Source organism: Saimiri boliviensis, chromosome 4, assembly GCF_048565385.1.
Source record: "Saimiri boliviensis isolate mSaiBol1 chromosome 4, mSaiBol1.pri, whole genome shotgun sequence".
Taxonomy (NCBI): domain Eukaryota; kingdom Metazoa; phylum Chordata; class Mammalia; order Primates; family Cebidae; genus Saimiri; species Saimiri boliviensis.
The window spans coordinates 55486119-55493509 of NC_133452.1; positions in this window are offsets into that span (position 1 = coordinate 55486119).

Consider the following 7391-nt stretch of genomic DNA (forward strand, 5'->3'; position numbering starts at 1 on the left):
AGGGGACGGAAGGCAGAAAACCACACTGCCATGTGTGTACCTATGCAACAATCTTGCATGTTCTTCACATGTACCCCAAAACCTAAAATGCAATAAAAAAAAAGATAGTAGAGGACAAATGCAGAGATTTAGGAATGAGGGGTTAGAAAATGCTATATAATTTAGATATTGTTCATGTCTTATTTATAAGCAAGACATTTTCTTAAACTTAATATAAATACGGCTTGTTTAAGCTTAAGAAAAAATGAAAATGTGTTTGGCTAATGAATCTACCATCATGAATGAAAAGGAGGTTTTTGGGAGGCTGAGGTGGGAGGATCGCTTGAGTCCAGGAGTTCAACACCAGTCTGGCCAATATCGTGAGACATTGTCTCTACAAACTTTTTTTTTAAAATTAGCCAAGCCTGGTGGTGCACATCTTTAGTCCTAGCTACTCAGGAGGCTGAGGTGGGAGGATTGCTTGAGCCAGGATGGCTGAAGCAACAATGAGCTGAGGCCACGCCACTGCACTCCAGCCTGGGCAACACAGTGAGCCCCCGTGTCAAAAATTTAAAAAGACAAGAAAGTTTTCATATATCATAAAAGTAAACTATCAAGCAACTAATGGAGGAAAAAAAATAAGCCTCAACATCTTATTTTTAATGCTGTGTTTGAAAGACACTTTCTAACATACTAATATAGTAACAGATGTAAACACAGACATTTATTATGTCGATAGACAGAAAATAAAACTAGCATCAAACTATCCCCACAAAGCAAGGTGGCCAGATTATGATGATCCTAGGCCCTCATGCTGAACAACCTGTGAAGAAAGATTATTACCAGCACAACCAAGGCCAGAGTCCATAGTGAAAAGTTTAATGCCCTAGAAAATGTGAACATTTGATTTTAGTAAAGAGTTAGCAGCATCAAAGAAAACAGAGTCTCCATGATTGTGCACACCCAGGTAGAAGTTATTGCTTTATTAAGGGAGGTACAGTAATTTCTTGGGACATAGTGATATAAAATTTGAGTGAAAAGGAAAACAAGGTCAATTAGAAAAGGGAGAAGGTAGGAAAAGGTCAGTTGGTATAATCTAACCTGGTAATATTACTGCTGCTCAATAATATCACTTCTAGATTATCAGCATTCCCTGTTCATGTTCCTATAAAAAAAGATGGATCTTCAATAGTGTATGATTCTATTCAAATGCCTTCCTTTAATAACTGTTTAATATTAACATTAGCACAAATAGGTTAACAGTGTATCAATTTTTCTCTTCTAACTATCAATCTGATGGAAGTTTCCAATTAAACCTATCCAAAACTTAAAGTTTCCTAGGAATTTTCCATTTTCCACCTATGATCAGAAAGAATAATCTAGGCATCATTCTTATTTGGACGAATAAAATATCCAAATTAGGATAACTCCTAGATTCTGTGCATTTATAGCATAAGAAAATTCTCATTGCTTACAATGCTTTGGCATTACAGCTTACCCTTGAACAAAACAGGTTTGAACCATGTTGTACTCCGGTTCAACCAAAAGGAGCATTCCATGATACAAAACCCATGTATATGGGGGGCCAACTTTTTTTATACTCGGGTTCTGCAAGACCAACAGTGGGACTTGAGTATGAATGGATTTTGATATATGCAGCAGGTTCTAGAACCAATCTTCAGGTATTATACTGAGGGAGAGATGACTGCATTTTGTCATGAGCTGTAAAGCACTTAAGATTCCCCCCTTCTTGGAAGCTAATAAATTAATCTGCTGGTTTCATGGATGCTGGCAGAAGCCACAAAAATCCTGGTTAGGAGACAAACTACTTTATTGCTTATAGCACAGAAAGCAGCATGAGAATCAGTGTATGTGTCAGTTCCTCTTACCCCCAATGCCACAGGGAAAATGTAATGGACTTAAATGCTACCTGCATACTTAGTGGGTTGCACTGCAAAAGAGAAACCCAGATCCAAGGGTTCAAACTTCTTGAACAAGCAGCAAACAAGCCAATCTCCCTTACCCTAATAGTGAGCCGTTACAGGAGAGTCATTGTACAGTCGCCCTGACCCACTTAGTTGTCTGTGTGTCTAGCTACAAAATTGCTCAGTCTCAGGAGACAGATAAGACTTGCAATCTGACATACTTAGCAAGGACACTCAGGACCAAGACAGGTCTTCCTCTTCTAACCATCCACCCTTATACAATCTTGGCAGAACTCACAATTTCACATTAATATGTGACTCCACTGACCACTGTGATTAATCTGACATATAATTCAGATTTGTCTTAATTCCATTTGTCTTATATAGCACTTAATTAAGGTACTATCAACAATACCCAAGCAGCAGATGGAGTATTGACTTTAATCACGACCCCCAGAGTTCCGAATACCATAAACCAACAGGGTCTACCTTGGAAAGTCAGTGGCTTTCTCCTTAAGGCTTTAATTTGACCTTTCTACTTGGTTTGTGGCATTTATCTACTGGATGCTTTAGAGATGGTTCGGAATCTGACATCTGTTGCAATTCTATCATCTATAACAATTCTGGTCAGTGAGTTGAGTCGGAGCTGACTGCCTTTTAAAGCCTGAGTGATATTATTGATCACTTCAGCTGAACTCAGGAACAATTTTTTTTTTTTTTGAGATAGAGTCTCACTCTGTTGCCAGGCTGGAGTGCAGTGGCACAATCTTGGCTCACTGCAAACTCTGCCTCCCCGGTTCAAGAGATTCTCCTGCCTCAGCCTCCCAAGCACCTGGGACTACAGGCGTGCCCCACTACGCCTGGCTAATTTTTTGCATTTTAGTAGAGATGGTGTTTCACCATATTGACCAGGATGGTCTCCATCTCCTGACCTTGTGATCCACCCACCTCAGCTTCCCAAAGTGCTGTGATTACAGGCATGAGCCACCACGCCCAGCCTCAGGAACAAATTCTTACCACTTTTTCTTTTCTTTTCTTTTCTTTTTCTTTTTTTTTTTTTTTGAGACGGAGTTTCGCTCTTGTTACCCAGGCTGGAGTGCAATGGCGCGATCTCGGCTCACCGCAACCTCCGCCTCCTGGGTTCAGGCAATTCTCCTGCCTCAGCCTCCTGAGTAGCTGGGATTACAGGCATGCGCCACCATGCCCAGCTAATTTTTTGTACTTTTAGTAGAGACGGGGTTTCACCTTGTTGACCAGGATGGCCTCGATCTCTTGACCTCGTGATCCACCCGCCTCGGCCTCCCAAAGTGCTGGGATTACAGGCGTGAGCCACTGCGCCCGGCCTCTTATCACCTTTTCTAATTATCTGACTCCCATCATTGGGACAACCAACCACAAAGTACATATATATGAGTCTGCTTTCCCTCTGGAAAGCTCCTCTAAGTAACTAAAGGTGGCCCTATTTCAGAGAGATCTCCACAGTCATCTGAGGACTATGTAATCTATTCCGGGTTCCTTAAGCAGTCAAAAGCCTTATATGATCATACCTAGGATACAAGTTACTATGATCTTGGAAGAAGAGAAATTAGTGCTTCATTTCCACACAAGATGTACAGTCCTGGGGGTGAAAAGATGTCCCCAGAAAGTGTTGATTAACGGCCGGGCATGGTGGCTCATGCCTGTAATCCCAGCACTTTGGGAGGCTGAGGTGGGTGGATCACCTGAGGTCAGGAGTTCGAGATCAGCCTGATCAACATGGAGAAACCCCGTCTCTACTAAATATACAAAATTAGCCAGGCGTGATGGCGCATGTCTGTGATCCCAGCTACCCTGGAGACTGAGGCAAGAGAATCGCTTGAACCTGGGAGGCAGAGGTTGCGGTGAGCCAAGATTGCTCCACTACACTTCAGCCTGGGCAACAAGAGCAAAACTCCGTCTCCAAAAAAAAAGTGTTGATTACAATAGTTGGGGGCTCCCTGGTGGGATCAACATAAGTCTGAGAGCACAGGTTCAGTGCCTCCAACATGATGAGAAAGTCTCCCCATCTGGAAAAAACTTACGGCAATCAGGATGCTGTCTTTAAGCCTACTTCCTGGTATTTAGCCTTCAAAGTCATTCCCCCAACTCCAATTCCTACTTATTAGCAGGTAATAAACTGGAGGACCATTTATTTTCCAGTTGTCCATACAATTTGTTCGACACGTTTACTACCAAATCCTGCGGACTTTCCTCAAAATCTGCTAGTTGGCTAACAAAGCCCTTATGCTTCCTTTTTCAGCCAGCTATGTCTCTGTCAGCATCCTTTCATCATCACCAAAACTGCTAAGGAATGTAAACTCTGAAATTTTACCCTATTTGCAAGCTAACAAGCTAGCTAGCCACAGTTTCGCCATGCTAGTATTAGACCCAAGACTCCTGTGTTAACAGATAATTTATTACTCATGGCAATAGCAGTGACCAGAGCAACAGTATTAATTTTTGTGCTGCTGTTCTGAACCCCAATTCCCATATGTCAACATGAAGATGCCACATAATACTTGGACTGGCAATGAACTGCATTATAGTATAGGAATCCTAAACTTAGAGAATCTGACTCTTTTATGATGGTTAGTAATCATGCTTGTTCTTTGTTCCAGAGGGAGTCACTTTCTCTATCCTGGAATGCCATTCACTACAAGAACATCACTGAAAAGAGTTTCAGACAAAGCCAGTACCTCTATTCTCAAGATACTCAGAAACCCAGAGAATTGCCTCCCAAGGGAAGCCTGTAGTTAGTAGAAATTACCAGAAAACACTAACTTCTAATTCAGATTTTGCATGAGTAGGATGATATTCAGCTACTTATAACAAAATCCCAGTTACAGTGGTTTATCTAAATGTGTCTGTTTCATTTTTCTTGCTGCATGTAACCAGAGTCCAGAGGTGGACTGTCCAGGTCTGAAACAGCTACAAATGAGGTCATCAAGGACCCAGGTCCCATCCTTCTGCTACACTATTCTTGTCATGTGGCTTTCCACCCCACAGTCACGACATGCATACGCCACCTCCATCTGTATGGTTCTGGTGCTAGGTGGAGAAGAATGATGACTGGATTTTAAAGAATGTTAAAAATGTTAAGATGGGAAACAGGAAGAATTCAGATACATATGCAAGGTGACCAGGAGACATTAATAAGCTGATTTTCCCAGACGCAGTGTGGGTATAAAAATTAGAAAATTTGAGCAAGTAGGTGGGTTAGATCAAAGTGATACTGTGTTTTGAAGGTCATGGGCAAAGAATTAATCAATTAACAAGGTGACAGGAATGGCTTGAAAGGTTTAATGTAACAGTAATTTAGTAGATAAGCTATAGTTCGAAAATATATTTTTAATGTAAATGGATAATCTGAAATATTGTTACACAAATGCACAGTTCAAAAGTACTATAATCTCTCATTGTTAGAGGCTGATATTCAGATTTATGAGTTATAGCTTGTAGTACTGTGTAAAGATAGGCATTTGCTTACAAGATCAGAATTCAGCTTGAGGCTGTTTTAGTTTATGACAACACTTTAGTGTACAACTGTACTTTTCTATCTTCTGTATCACAGTATGGAATTGCTACACAAAATCAGCACTAAGAAATCCAAATTTCCTTAGATTAGAAATAAGCTTATATGAGTAATTCTCTTATAGGAATCACAAAGTAAACTACCTGCTGCAGTTGTCAGCAGGGTTTAGTTTTTAGCATAAGCTGAGACCATCAGTTTCTGAACAGTTCAGTTCTTAAATAATCATTTTTAAGAGACTATTTTACCGAACAATTTTAATGCACTAAATATCTTCGAGATTGAAAAATTAACTATCTATAGATGGAGCAGAAACTAAAGAAAACCAGTTAAAGGAAAAAGGCAATCCTCAACTATGCATGCATCTTATGAATTATCCATGCTTTTGGCTTGTTTCCTTTTACTGCATACTGTCTAGAATTCCATATTTAAAAAGGTTTGATACAGAAGAGTTAGAATGTGGTCAGTGAAATTTGAACCTTGTCAATGGGTTTCAATAACTGATGTCACTTTTAGCTCTGCTAACCTAAATTTCATTATAGAGATTAGGGACAGAATTCTCTTGGCTAACTCCTATCACTGGATAAAACTGCCTTCTCCAACACCAGTTTCTAAAGGTAATATAACTTGCTTCTATTGGTTTAAAATTATTAAGTGAGTTTCTCTCAGCCAATCAAAACCTACGTTCAGGCTCTTCTCACAAGTTGACTGGTAGGTGCTGTGGATGCAAACAGTAATTTAGTAATTGTCACTGTTATAATAATTGTAAAATCCCTTATTCATATAGTTCATTTTTAAAAAGCATTCCATATTAATTTTCTTATCTGAGATTCTCAATATTCACGAGAAATTACTCTCCAAGTAATACTGCCCCATTTTACAGAAAAGGCAATTCAAAAAAAGTTTAAGTGACTTGCCCTAAGTCACTTAATAGAGAAACTACCATATGCAAGACAAACCTGGTCCCTTCAGTTCTAACATTCTGTTGATAGTGGGACATTCAGACAAGTTATGGGCAACTGCAACAGGGTTAAGTGTTGAGCTACAGCATACAAGGTACATGGCATGGAGAACAGTCCTGTGGGGAGAGGGGTCCGGGAAGCCCTCCCAAAGGAAACAATGTCTCATTTCAGACTTCAATGTGTTGGCCCTGGGGAAGAACATTCACTGATACTAAATTAAGTTAACCTGCTCTCAGAATCTTCCAAGTTGATTTTGAACTTGATAGAGCACAACTTAGAAGGTCAATTAATTTTACCTTTAGGCCAGTGTTTCACTCACCCTAATTTCTGTACCAACTACATCAGTCACCTGGGGTCTTGTTAAAAATACAGAGGAGGGGGTGGAGGGAGGGCAGAGGCCACCACAGACTTCCTTTTTGTAAATCTCTTGGGGGTGAGGTTGAGGAAAACTGCTGCTTTAATTATGACACCTTTGGGATTTTGAAGTTAAAAAGAAAATTTAAAGGGTACTTTTGGTAGTAACTCCAAATGGTTCCAGCATTAATACAGATTTTTTTTTTTTTTGTTAATGGCGGTATAGAAGATAGCACGCATTTGGGGCGGGGAATCGTAAATGATATAATTGGGATGGGTGCTATAATACAGGCTTGTTAGCCTCTAGCCCTCACCTGCAAGGTGGCTGGTTTAAGGTAGGTGCTTGTAAATACAGATTTATTGAACACAGGAACACATGTATTCATAACTTTCAAGAGTTTCAAACGTCTTTCTTTTAGCTCTCTGCTCCAATTTTCCAGTGTCTAGCCAGTAGCATCGCTGGTAGAGTGGAACAGCTAGATGTGTGGAGTTTTCAGAATGAGTTAAAACCTCCGGATATATCAGTTAGCAGTAAGAGCAAGTTCCTCAATCTGCCTCCATCTCTAAAGGAGTAGAATTACTACTTACCTCCCAGAGTTGTTGTGAGAGGCTTAAATGAGATTA